Here is a 14,112-nt window from a genome sequence, read left to right as displayed (position 1 = left end):
CCCCAGTCTTCAATTTGTTTTATCAGTGCAGACACAGCTCAAATCTTGACTGCAAAGTTAAGGACTGAATAAATAGAGGATAACTCACATCAGCTCATCTAAATGACATTCCTATGGTGCTCATCGGTTGATATCCAATTACTAAATCAAAATAGACAAAAGCACTACATAAGTAAATGTGCATTTACAGGCTCTAGTCATTGATTTTGCCAATAACATAATGGTACTACAGGAAAGGTTCCTAGAATTAATGAGTACCGGTTCCAGTATTGCACAAAAATGACATGGACTGTATGTAGGAGTAGCAACAGCCATTGATTATGTGTACAAGTCTGTCCATACAGTAAGAAAACTGTCATTTTTGCCACAATAGAACCTGCCAAACTCCTGCCTCCCGCTTTGGCTCCAGTTGATTAACACAATCTCTCAAAATACAAGAGTTCAGTGTTACACTTTTGCAGAGATGAAGCAGTGGCTAATGATGGCAGTATAGCTGGATGGAAGTGGAAACATGTTGACAGTGACTTGACAGATTCCTTTTTCAATGACTGGAAAAAGGCACTAGGTCTTGTGACAACTCCTTAAACCTCCTCAAGGAAAGTTGTTGGCACCTTACAAGTATCCAAAAACCAAACAACTAATTTGGTTTCATTTTACAGGCAGTCTGACCTTCTGCTGTGGAAGGACCCCTTTTTTCCAAGGGAAAGGCAGTGCACACAAAATGAATCAGTGTTATGTGTGTGACATTCTCCAAACACATCCAGAGAAAAGCCAGATCACAGCTAAGATATATTAAAATTATACTAAATCCCATTGTAAGTGTCTCACATGCATTAACACCTTTTATCCTCATAACACCGTCGGCACTCTTTTTATATCCATTTTCCAGATAGGAAACAGAGGCACAGAGAGATAAAGTAACTTGCCAAAGGTCATACAACTGAGTGGTGGTTATCCTTGTATGTCTGTCTGTCCATCTTTTCCACTGTTCTACTTTTTACTCTGGTGGATATTTTGATGATCGCTCTTGAATTAGATCATCAGCGTTCTACATCAGGCCACAGAAACAACTGCCATTTGTTTTCATCTCTTCTCTGGGATACAAAACTGTCTCGAGGTCACTGCTTCCTGGTGGCAAATGATATGAGACAAAGGTAGGGCTAGCTCTCAGCAAAGTTGTGAAGCATAAATTTTGCTTTGGAGATGACAGGTCTCAAGATTTTTAACCATAAAACTTCTCAAACATTCAGAAAAGTAGAAGGAAAATAGTATAATCCACCACCAAGACTGAACAACTAATATTTTCCCCTACTTGCTTCATCTGTACCTATGTAATTTTTGCCTTGAACCATTTTAAAGATAACTACAGATACCATGATCCTTTACTCTAAAATATTTTAGCTCATCATAAAATGCAAACATTCTCCAACCTTACCATCATATCATTATCCTATCTAACCAAGGTCATAGTAATTCTCTAATATCATTTATCACCCAGTCTCTGGTCTCCAATCTTCAGGGTCTCTTAATCTTTTCTGATAGAAGGCACTCTTCTGCTTCCTCCATCTAGTTTCTCCAAACCCAATGCCTTGAATCAAGCTAAGTGCTCATTTCCACAAGACCCTGCTGAATTCTAGGGATGGGAATTCCAGTCTCCTGTCCAAATCCCTCGAGTTACATCACAAGTGGTCTGACGTTAAGTACAAAGAGGAACAGGCAGTGTGGACAGATCCATTAGGCATTAGCGTGGCAAAGAGAATATGTTTAAGCAAAGACTGTAAACCATCAATTTAAAATTAGGAATTTGAAAGGTATCTCTCAGGATTGTTAAGTCATCTTAAACTCCTTGAACCTAATCTGTGCACTAAAGGGCCATTATCAATCCACCCTATTCAAAGTAGCAGACTGGCAAAGTGTGAGACAAAAGGAGAGAACACTGAAGTTGGAAAGTATGGAACCATGAGGCACCTGCTATGGTTGAGCACGGACTGTGTTGCTTGGAATAGTTCGTGGGAGCCCAGAGTGGTAAAACCAGTTTGCTAATATTAGCCCTCAGCCATAATCAACTTCCAGTATACTCTTCCAGTATCTCAAATAGAAGCCACTATCGATACTCACGCATGGCGTGGTTAGGGGTCTGTTCCATCCATCTTTTATCTGAATACAAATTCTCTTGTCTGCTCCGTCTTGTAAGCAGTGTTACTACTTACTATAAAGTCAAAATTCAAATGTTACCACTTTCCCCAATACAGCTAATATTTTGGGGGGGTTTGTTTATTTTTAATTCATGGTGCAGTCAAGGATCAGGCACTGCATTTAGTGTTTTTGTCTCTCTAGACTCCTCTAATCTGAAACAGTTCCACATCTTATTTTTGTCCATTATGATATTGACATAAAAAGTCCACCAGCTTTCTTTTAGCTTTTAATAATTTGATCCATTTCTTTCAGACTTCCCAGTACACAGTTTTAATTATAGAATGCTCACAATTCTGTAACCTATTCTTTGTGCTAAACGTTATTAATGCTATGGCATAAGCATTTCCCAAGTTGCTCCATCATCTTAATAACCATTATCTTTGATAGATTTAAATGTCCCATTGAAGAACGCTTTAGAATTTATTTAACCCCTGTCTAGTGTTAGAGATTTAGATTCTTCAAAGCCACAAATATTCTTTTACCTCTTCATGAACATCTTTATGCATATAGCTTGGTCTCAACATTCTTAATACATTTTTTTGTCTAAATACATATTTCCCTAGTATTAATTCATAGGATTTAATATTTTACTTTTTTAAAAGTTTGTTATTTATCTTGAAAAAAATAAAGCACCTTGAAATTCACTGTTTAATGTTAATGTCTTTGCTCATAAAAATTTACTATTGTTAAATAAATGAGCAAATTAATATGAAAAATTAATAGGAAAAAAGGAACGTTCTATCATTACAAAGTTCTGATGTTGAAACTGACATAATAGGTTCAGGTCTGAGTATGAGCTGGTGAGTTTCATACATAGTGGAAGCTGATGTATGACATCTCACTGTTATATATTCAAGCTTTACAATCCATGCCCAATTTAGCCACAGGGGAATCTGGTCTATTAGACTGAGACCTCTTTGAGGACAGGGACATGTCTTATTCCCTCTGTATCCCCAGAAACCAGTGTTTAACACTTAGTAGACATTTGCTTTGTATTTGCTTTAAACTGAAGGTTTTTGTTGTTTTTTTTTTCGTTTTTTTTAAGAGAATAAAAATAAATTTGTTTATTAAGAATTTACTTCTAACAAACTTTAAACTGTCAGTATTTTCCCCATGTATATTAAGGCTTTATTTAAACTTACATAATCTTGGATGGTATCTGTTCTCATACACACAGGAAACAAAGACTTAGAGAGAAAAGATAATTATTCATGGTCACACAAGGAGTTAGTGGTGAGCAGGATCTAGGCCTCCTGTCTAAGGCTGCTCTTTCTATAGCCACTTGGGAGGACACACTATTTTGTTCTTTTTTTTTTATTTTTTATTTATTTTTTTAATAATTATTTTTTATTTTTTATTTTTATTTTTTTTATGTAAAGTTCGGTGATTCATTAGTTGCATATAACACCCAGTGCACCATGCAATATGTGCCCTCCTTACTACCCATCACCAGCCTATCCCATTCCCCCACCCCCCTCCCCTCTGAAGCTGAAGTTTTGGCTGATTTCTGTTATCTGTAGCAGATTCTAATCCTTCCATCTTCCAAAGCCCATATCCCAAAATATACAGCCTATGAAATACTACATCTTTATTTCTGGACAGAGATTCAGTTCTCAGGCTTTGTCTTTTGCCTATCAAGTTAAGATGAGTTGGATTCCAAGAAAGGAAGGAAAGTTAAGGCTTCCTTTATCTCTTTCCTTTGCTTTGGCCAGGTCTTCTCTAGTTTCTTCTCCTTGAGCCCCCTGGATTCTCTAAGATCTAGAGTCACATTAAAAGTCAACCTAACTGGACTTAACAACACTTGTCTGCTATGTCACATACACCCTCTCCTAAATTAAGTATCAATCAATCAAATAAACAACATAGCTCTGGCCTCAAGGCACTTCCCCATGACAATGGCCCTAAAGGCTCTTTCCCATGTTCTCATGCCTAAGAGAACAAGGTGTTTGCAAGGGCATTGCTGGCACTGAGATGCTTCCTCATCTAGAACCCCACTGTATACTGTCTTGGAATTCCACTTACCACAAACACAATCCTAATCACTCCATCAATTGCTAGCTGATCTCCCTGCCTGTACTTACTACCCACCTCTTCTCTATTCCCAATTCATCCTTCACGTTACTGTTGGAACATTCTCTACTGCTTTCAAATATTGGTGAACTTCTCACAGTTCATCTTCATAACGAGAACCCTACATGTACATAAAATACCCTTGCCAACCTGAGATTAATCTCCATGAACCCTGTCCTCTTTAAATGCTCCACACATTTTGCCATTCTCTCCAAACACTCAGCTTTTTCACAAAACAAGCCTTTGCCCCAATGTCATGTCCGCCACATGGAATGTTCTTCAATACCTGTACCCCTGACTCCTGGGTTCCCTGGCAGAGAAATGTCCACAATTTACTACTCAAGATACTCCTTCCACTTTAAAATCTTCCTTGAGTTTATGATGGCACCTTCTACCATGCTGGGATTCTTCACACATACTACCATTTCTGCTCACCCTCTTTATTCCAGCCATCCTAGCTTTTCAGATGCCAACCTCAGGGCTTTGCACATGCTGTTCATCCTATGATCCAAGAATGTTCGTAGGTTCTCTCTCATTTCCTTCAAGCCTCTGTTCCAATATCATCCTCTCTGAACCTTAACTGTCACCTTTCCTAGGACAGCAACCTCAGCCTAATCTCTGTCTAGCCCCTTAGTCAACTTTTTTTTTTTTTTCATAGTGTTTGGGATTGCCAGCATAGAGTTGAACCTCATTATTCATGGGTTATCTATTTATAAACTCCCTTACTTGCTGAAATGGATGTGTAACTCCAAAACCATTACTTGTGCTTTTGTAGTTGTTTGCAGACATATTCAGAGTAGGAAAATATTTGAGTCATTCCATGCACACAATCTCAGCCAAGGCTGAACAAGGTGATGCTCTGCCTTGTTTCAGCTCTAAGGGTGAATTTGCAGTCTGTTTAATACCTAAGTTTTGCATTTTTGTGTTTCTGTCAGTGATTTTGCTGTTTAAAACAGTCCCCAAACTGAAGAGCTATCTAGTGTTCTTGAGTTCAGGATGCATGTATTATTTAACTTTGTTTAGGCATGAGTTATAATTTTTTTATTATTATGTTAGTCATATTACAGTACCTCATTAGTTTTTGATGGAACACTATGAGTTATAATTCTGTTGGCCATGAGTTCAATGATAACCAGTCAATAACATATATTAAATAAGGCATCTTCAAACAGAAAGAAACATAAATCAAGGTTATATCTTGATTGGTTGATAAAATGTTGTGGCCAGAATCTCATAGGAACCTAACCTTGTGTTTCCCCTAGGAGCAATGGTTCAGTATTCAATAATTCAGTGTTTATGACAACTTTATAGAATATAACAACAAATAACAAGAATTGGCTGCATTTACCTTTTTTTAAAAAAAAATTATCTGCCTCTCCCCAATAGGAAGTAAGCACCCTACAATCAGGGGCTGCGCAGCTCTGTAACATGGCTAAATTTCCCTGCCTATCATAGTGTTTGATGCATAGTAGGTGGTCAATAAATATATGTTGAATTGCACTGAAGCAGAAGTTGTTCAAAGATACTGTTTTCCCCTACCTCTGTGCCATTGGTTTTTAACAAACTACCATTAGCACACCATGAACTCTTAGTAATAGTGGCTTAAGGAAAACAGAAATGAATGAAAGGACTGTGAATCTCCTACCCCAAAATAGCAAGACCTGGATTTTAGCTAGAGCTTTTCATCCAGGAACACTAAGTGCTACTCTGCTACTATTTTGTCACTATTGCCTCATTTGTGACATTATCCTTAAGACAGGCTTTCATGCACAGCTTCAGTCTTGGATGCACCACTGCATCCATAATATGCTCCAGAACGCTCAGAGGCATAAGAGACTGAAATCGCAAACTACACAAGAGCTTTCCAATGCCCAGGCAGAGCGCATAACAAGAAAAAGTAGAAATCTTTGATGCAGTAATTCAGTGCATCCTTTTTGTTTCTAGGGCAAAACATACATAGCCTCAATCAAACTACCCAGATTTTAACTTGGCCAAGCTTAAAGATGTTTCCTAACAGAGACCTAGTCTATTTGCTTCCAAAACATCTTCCAAGAACCATGTAACCCTCAGCTTGATGCTTTACATCTTAAAAAACAAATTAGATTTTTTAAAGAAACACCAGAATGTTCATTGACTGTTTTCATGGCAGAATTGAAAATTGATTTCTCAATTTTAGCTAGGCTGTTTTGGGCCTCTGTGGCTGCTAAAAGGGGAAAAAAAGAATACCGTGATTTAAAAGTTACAAATGAAATCTAAGGAGTTACCGCGATAGCTTTGTATACAATAGCACCAAGGGGGACGTTGAGGAAAAAAGGAAAAATAAAAAGGTTGACAAAGCCAATGAAGTTCCCAAGTATTCTGGGGTGGGGGCGGGGGTGGTGGGGGTAGGGCAGAACTCTCCTTCTCTCCTAAAAGGCTCCTAGATCCGACAATGACTTCAGAGAGCAGAAGCCTCTCTGCAGTGATTCTTCAGTACAGAGCACTGACTTGCTACTACACACTTACTAAGCACTAGGAAAAACAAGGGTCTCTTCCATTCTTACACCTGCTCTGCTAATGGCTGACACACACAGGGGCAATGAGCAATAAATGATGCACCCCGGCTGTGCTAAGTATGGCAAAGGAAAAGTAGAGAAGCCATGGACAAGAGAGCAGGGACACCTAACTAGTCTGGAGGAGGTCAGGAAAGTCTCCCTGAATCAAGTGACTTTGAGAAACTATAAAGAGAACAAGGAGTAGGAGGTAACAAGTTTAGGAGAAAGCTAGTTAACATTGTAGGGAGGGAACTCCAAGTTGAAGATTCTGCTTCAAAATCACTGATGGCTTCTCAAGGCCTCTCAACCACCATTGGTTTACCTTGGCATTCAAGGCCTTTGACAAGAAACTCCACCGGGAAGCTAAATAAACATAGGGATTTTGTCTTGTTCATCACTACTTCCAGTGTCTTGAACGTAGTATGGCAGCATGCATATTTACTGAAATAATTATCTTGACCCTCCTGCTCTGTCAAACGTCAGTTCCAGAACTGACTCCCCTCCCCATACACCTTGATAGGAACATGGTATACTTTTAAATTACCTGCATCCTTCTTATATTTTCCCATTCATCATCCAGATGAAGTGACCACTTCAATGAGAAGCCTTCTCAGGCTTAGTACAAAACACCCCCATCCAAGACAGAGTTAATTAGCCCTTGTCAAATATCTTTAAGCACTTATCGCAGGCCCTATCATCATTTCCCCAACCATAAAGCAAATTCCTTAACAAAGGGGACTACACCCAACTCATATCTTTGTTCCTAATGAAAATGGAGCAAGCACTCCGCACATATTTTCCTAAGCATTTCTAAGATGTTGCTTCTCTGTTTTCTTGACCCGGATTACTATTGTCTGCAAATATGGTAGACTAGTCCCATCATCCATTGAACGACCTCCCTTATTCAACGTTGGTGAAGGTGCCAATTTGCTTTGGGGACTCCTCTCAGTGTGAGTATGGCCCACGATCTCCTGCCTTATGCCGATCATGTTACATAGGAAAAACAACAAAGGAAATGCCAAGCCCTTGCTGATGGCACATGGCAGTCTTCTCTAAATGTTGTCAAATAATCCAAATTTACAATGAATGAGAATCGAACAAATAGCTTGCAAACTTCCAAGCCTATTTTGCAAGATCAGCATGCATTAAAGTGACTGGTACTTAACAGACGCTAAATAATACACTACATCAAAAACTAAGGATATACTGGGTGGTGACTAACATAATAAAAAATTATTATTAAAAAAACAAATAAATAATATTCTATTGGATGGATGGTTGGATATATGGGCAGAAATTCAGATTTCGGATCTCTGGTGACAAGATTAGAATTACTGGTGATGTGGAATCCTGACATATTTAGCTAATTGCATTTTCACCCCTGCCAAGCTTTTTGTGTCAAGAAGTCCAGCTAACTGGGGCGCCTGGGTGGCACAGCGGTTAAGCGCCTGCCTTCGGCTCAGGGCGTGATCCCGACGTTCTGGGATTGAGCCCCACATCAGGCTCCTCCGCTATGAGTCTGCTTCTTCCTCTCCCACTCCCCCTGCTTGTGTTCCCTCTTTCGCTGGCTGTCTCTATCTCTGTCGAATAAATAAATAAAATCTTAAAAAAAAAAAAAAAAGAAGTCCAGCTAAGTAACATAAAGACAAATACTCCAACGTTCTCCTGGTAAGTTGTTGTGCTAGAGCTGGAGGTGGGACAGAGAAGATGCAGAAAAGTCTCAGATTTTTTTACATCAGTGTTTGACTTGCACAACTGTGACTGCCTCATTTTTTTGGTAATCATATTCTCCATCCTTGGGTTGTCCATCTTTTTGGCTAAGTAACATGCTACTTTTAGATGACAATCAATTGAAAAAAAAGATTTAGGAAAAATCATCAGAAAATGATTTTTTTTAAAATAAGATATAGGAAGTTTACTAGCTTTTTTGAAATTCTGAGTGGAAATTAACAATCGAAGGTAACATACTCATTTGCCATTAAGTGATGGGCTAAGGCCCTTTACTAATGAAACGAACAGGCAGGAAATAGGCCAGTGACCACAGAACTAATAGCTAAAAGTATTTTCTTTTGTTTTAGTAACTGTAAACTATAATATGAAGAATTTCTTCCATTTAAAGTATTTTTAGGGACACCTGGGTGGCTCAGTCAGTTAAGTGTATGCCTTTGGTTCAGGTCATGACCCCAGGGTGTTGGGATTGAGTCCCGCACTGGGCTCCTTGCTCAGTGAGGAGCCTGTTTTTCCCTCTGCCTCTGCCACTCCCCCTGCTTGTGCATGCTCTCTCTGACAAATAAATAAAATCTTTACAAAAAATAAAGTATTTTTAACTAAGCAACAACTGTGAATTATGGTTGACAGGGAAGCAATGGCAGGGGGCAGGGGAGGCACAGATACCACTTAGAATGGGTTCACAGAAAAGTCAGTTTGAGTGAAGTTTCATCAGGCAAGCAATAAACAGTGTTCCTGAGTTTGGTAAGCTTACAAAGGATGGAAGTAATAGGCAGGACCAACCTTTAAGAAATAACCAAAAGTACATTCTTGTAGAGTGCGAAGAGATCCACTGAAAAGGGGGGAGAGGGCTATGCAGTCAAATAAAGTTGGAAAACAGTGCAAACAGCATCAGAGAGTTACAAAGAGGCTGCCCAGAGACTTACTCTAGCCCCTGGCTTCTTTCCTTTGACTTGCTCAAGGTTTTAATACGATTTTGAACCTGGTACTAAAAAATAGGCATTTATAATGCCTGAAAGGGAGCCCAATACATAACATGTGCTCCATAAATGAAAAATGAAGTTTGAAAAGAGATTTCAAATGAATAAAAAATGAAACTTTATCTAACAACACAGAAGTCCAGCTCTTCTTTAAAAAATGAAATATCTGACTAAATTAGGGTAACATCCTACAGATAATTATGCTGTCACACGGGGCAAGTGTTTTTCAATGGATCAGGGTTCATGCTGTTCCTTAATATCCTACACTTGACCCACTTTGCTCATTCGTTCTAGATGCTCAGCTGCTATAGGAGAATTCTCTTAGAGAATCAAAAAGCACAACATTATGTTAATAGCCCTGAGAAGCCCCGTCCGTGTCCGTGTGCACACGTGAAAAGGTATCTCAGGCATATATGTAGAAATAACACTGCTGAGTCAATGCTATGTATGTAGGGTTCTCTCATGACAATTATACCAGTTTCCATTCTTACCAGAGTAGTCTCAGAATCCACACTTCACACTTCCCCTGGTGTGTGGTATCAGTGCAAATACACTTTTTATTTTGTAATGGCTGAGCATGAAATGCCATCTCTTTATTATTTTAATTTGCATTTTTCCAGTTGATGAGGTTGAGCATTTTTCATGTGTTTAATCTACAAATTACTTTTTGATATCACTTGATTCATTTTTTAAAAATCAGATCATCTTTAATTCATTTGTATATGTTAAAAATGTTGTATAACCATCCTTTGTCAGTTAAATATGCAAATAATTTCTCCTAGTTTATAGTTTTTTACCATTTAACTTTATAAATGATATCAGTTTTCAAATCCCATTTATTCCAGCATTGTTTGCTATTGAAAACAATTATAAAGTAAGTAGAGTCCATCAATAAAAAAAGAATTAGAAACCTTTGCTATGTTTATACGAGAAACTATATAGTAATTATGATTACCAAATCAACATAAATATAAAAGCCAAAATGTTATATGAATAACAGGTTGCAAAATGGATATGCACAGATTGATATAATTTTTGTGCAACTGAAAAAACACAAAGCAAAACTCTCTCTATTTTATGGGCAGCTACAGACACAGTAGCTGCATGAACCTCACTGGGAAAGATGCAGACCCACATCAGGGTAACAGCCTGGGTGGGGAGAAGGAGGGAAGCACTTGCAGTGGGGGTGGACAAGTAGGGAAGGCTCGGACTGTGTTTTTCCTATGGGTGGTTGGAGGGGCACCTGAAGCAAAGATGTAAATATATTCATTTGCTATTTTCAAGGCTGTGATAAACTACTGCCTACACTTTCTGTGGCTGTTTAAATCACTTCATTCATACACTGATATGTATATATATCTACATACATATTTAAATTTTTAACAAGAGCTCACAGAAATAGATGGAATATTGCCAATGAACTACACAGTTCCTTATTATTTAAAAAAATAAAGAAATTAAATATGGGATAGAGAAAAGAGGCTTATTCAATCTTACTTATCCAAAATTTTATATTTATTTATGTTTTCCAAAATTCAATGTTTCTCATAATATCCATAAGACTTTTTTTCCTCTCCATTTATTATTATTTTTGTCTTCACTTCCATAGTCTGGGTTATACGTGTTCCATGGAACACACTTGAGAAATGAAGCTTTTGTGAGACAAAAAGTCTCATGAGAAATTAAAGAGAAAACGAGTAATTCACTTGTAGTTCAAGTTAACGTCAAATCCAGTTTGATTTTGACAAAACACCAATAGTAAGATGGATGTCTAACATTTTTAAGTAGCAAAGTAATTCATTCCAAAAACCAGTATCCGTAATACTGCCCCATTATAAACGTCAACTCTTTAAGATACCTTCCTCTGAAAACTACTGATGTAGGTGACTTTTAAAAATTCGATATGGACCCTGCCATATATTCTTAATGTTCCTTGTAACTTTATAAGAAAACTTGTAACTTTACAAGAGAAAAAAATTCTAACTATTTTAAAATACTAAAAGTATATTTCCTTAGAAAGTGTTTCACTGCACAACTATTTTGAGCTAAGCAATTTTCTTTTCTAGGCCATAAACTACATTGCTATTCAAATACATGGAATTATCAGACACCACTGGTACTTATCTTATTTACTCATAAGGCTAGAACATTTTAAAAATAAACATTATAATACATTGGGCATTGCTCTGAAAAGCACATAAATTGCCATTCTAGGACCTACACAACTCCATTAGCATTTTGCTGCAAAGTTCCTCAGCTATTCTGCCAAGAAAGCATGAATTGAGGCTAATCATTTGTATAGAATTTTGTAATTTAAAAATACCTTTATGCATTATGTTGCCAGATGAGAAACTGAACTATTTCATACATTTATGCCATTAACAGGCCACAGGGTAACAATTACTCTACCCATTTTTACAAAGGCTCAGAGAAGTTCAATGTCATTGGACTGGTCTAGGTCACACCTCAAGTGATAGAGCTGAATCAGAACCTGGGTCAGGTGAGTCCAAGTGCAGCATGGTCTTCCTACTATGGTCTGGAGAGCAAACTGTAGATTCAAACATCAGCCTCATTTTGGAATGCTGGTCCCTCCGAGCCTCAGACCCTTCCTATGTAAGGCGGGGTTTATAAACAGCATTCATCTGAAGGCTTACAAACACAAGAAGATAATCCATGCCAAACATCAGTGAATTTCTACTACTATCATTATCGTTTTGAATTTTTTACAACATAACCTCATCTCGATGACAGTTTAATGCAAACCAATGATCCGATTTATGATTTAAGGACAGTATTTTCTAACTTCCTTATTCTTTTGGTGAAGACTCTTGCAGAGAAATTGGTGTTTTCAAGTAACCCGCTTGAGGAATTTCAAATATGTTTTGCTTTTTTCACAAGACCGTTATGCTTATATGGAGAGAGTCACACAATAATCACAGGAGAGAGGTAATCTCAGATATTTAGGTCATTAAACCTCTGGGTTTTTTGTTTGATCCCCCCTCCCCTTTTTTGCTGAGGATAATTAGATTCCCATTTGACAAGGCAGGCTGTGATTATTTCTTGCAACTATCTGCTGGAGTTTTCTAGCGATGATACTGTAAAAGGGCTTCAGAGTAAAGAGAAACATTTAGGAAGTTTTTCTCTTTATACTCAAACCAAGGATATCAGTGAAGACAGTGAAGGCTCTATTGACAATGGGAATCTTCTTAGAAGGCTGGGGCATTACTGACACCATGTATTTATCAAGGAGGATGCAGCATGACCCAGTTCATGGCCAGATTTTCCAGAGGTCCTTAATGTCATATAATTCTATTTTCTCCTCTAATTTCAGTTAATAAATGCAGTGCGATTTAATAGATAAATGAGTGTGAGTCTTCAAATCAGAATTTACCAGGACAGCCTGAATTTTTAATCCAGAAAATAAAATCTGTCTTTTTGTATAGTGTACACATGCATCTATGTATCTATAATATACTGGCTGCACTACGTACTCAAAGTTCAGATAGAAATTCTCTCTCAGTATGTTATTGTGTCTTCTCCATTCTTCTAAATTCTCATATGAATCCCTACTTAAGAGGTGTGGAAGAATTCTTGTTACTTGTTTACATTAAATGAACAATACTATTTAGAATAAAACACAGTAAGTAAAATAAGCCATGGGTAAATGCTACGTGACAGTTACTCTGTGTCCAACAGAAGCTGATGCAGAACCACTAAGATCTAATGAATAAAGAACAGGTCACATCACAGCAATTGTACTACTTGGTATTGAGAACTAGAGTATAATGTAAATCAGTCATACTTTGGGATCTTGGTGTCTTTGTTTCCAGCATGAGGACAGGAAAGACTCTGATTTGCTCATCAGCTGATCATCAGTGCCTAGCCCTATATCTGGCGTATGGTAGGCAACCGATGCATATCTGCTGAATGAATGAATGAATGAGTGAATGAATGAGTGAGTAGTACTGGGTTCTAGAATCACTGAACAAAATAGAAAAGTAACTTACTCTATTATTTAAAGAAAACAAATAGAAGGCGTGCATGGTGAGATTTAAGTGAGCCTCAAACATTGGTGGAAATAGTTCCACGAATCACCAGTTACAACTTACTGATGATTACACCGTATAAGTCAGTCACTAGTAATTTGACTGTGTGAATCCTAACCAGAAGAAGGCACTGGCTGACCTAATCTGTAGTCAACCGAAATTAATCGCAATGACCCGGGACAGAACTGTCCCAGGCAATGGTCACTTATTATGAGAAGGTCTGGGGGAAGATCACACGACAAAATATACTGCAACATGGGTGGGCCCTCTAAGGTTAGGGCCGGCTAATTAGAAACCATGGCATCCACTAATTAATTTACTAACCATTACAAACCATGAAGAGGGAGGCTGAAGACATCTCAGAATAGAGAGCACAGATGGTTTACGAATTGCTGGGCACTGCAGCTTTTAGTAGACAAAAGCTTAGAAAGAGTCCTAGCAATCCAAAGTGATTTGTGTGTTCCTCACTGGTGCGCTGTTCCATCTTGACATTGCACCCAAGTCATCCCAGAACTAATTCTGCTTCTACCTTTGTGAATAAGGTCATTGCTACAACTG

At 37.9% G+C, this 14,112-nt stretch overlaps 1 protein-coding gene and 1 long non-coding RNA gene across 3 annotated transcripts in view; one reads left to right on the top strand and one right to left on the bottom strand.

Annotated features, from left to right (window-relative positions):
- Positions 1–14,112, bottom strand: part of LOC148108910 (uncharacterized) — a 189,357-nt gene that overhangs the window by 89,664 nt on the left and 85,581 nt on the right. The window lies entirely within an intron of this gene.
- Positions 1–14,112, top strand: part of GRM7 (glutamate metabotropic receptor 7) — an 853,586-nt gene that overhangs the window by 838,263 nt on the left and 1,211 nt on the right. The window lies entirely within an intron of this gene.

The sequence above is a fragment of the Ursus americanus genome, chromosome 14 (assembly GCF_024610735.1).
Source record: "Ursus americanus isolate L20-20 chromosome 14, mUrsAme1.1.p, whole genome shotgun sequence".
NCBI classification, from domain to species: Eukaryota; Metazoa; Chordata; class Mammalia; order Carnivora; family Ursidae; genus Ursus; species Ursus americanus.
The sequence above is the reverse complement of the archived record's forward strand: the minus strand, read 5'-3'. Positions and strand labels throughout refer to the sequence as shown.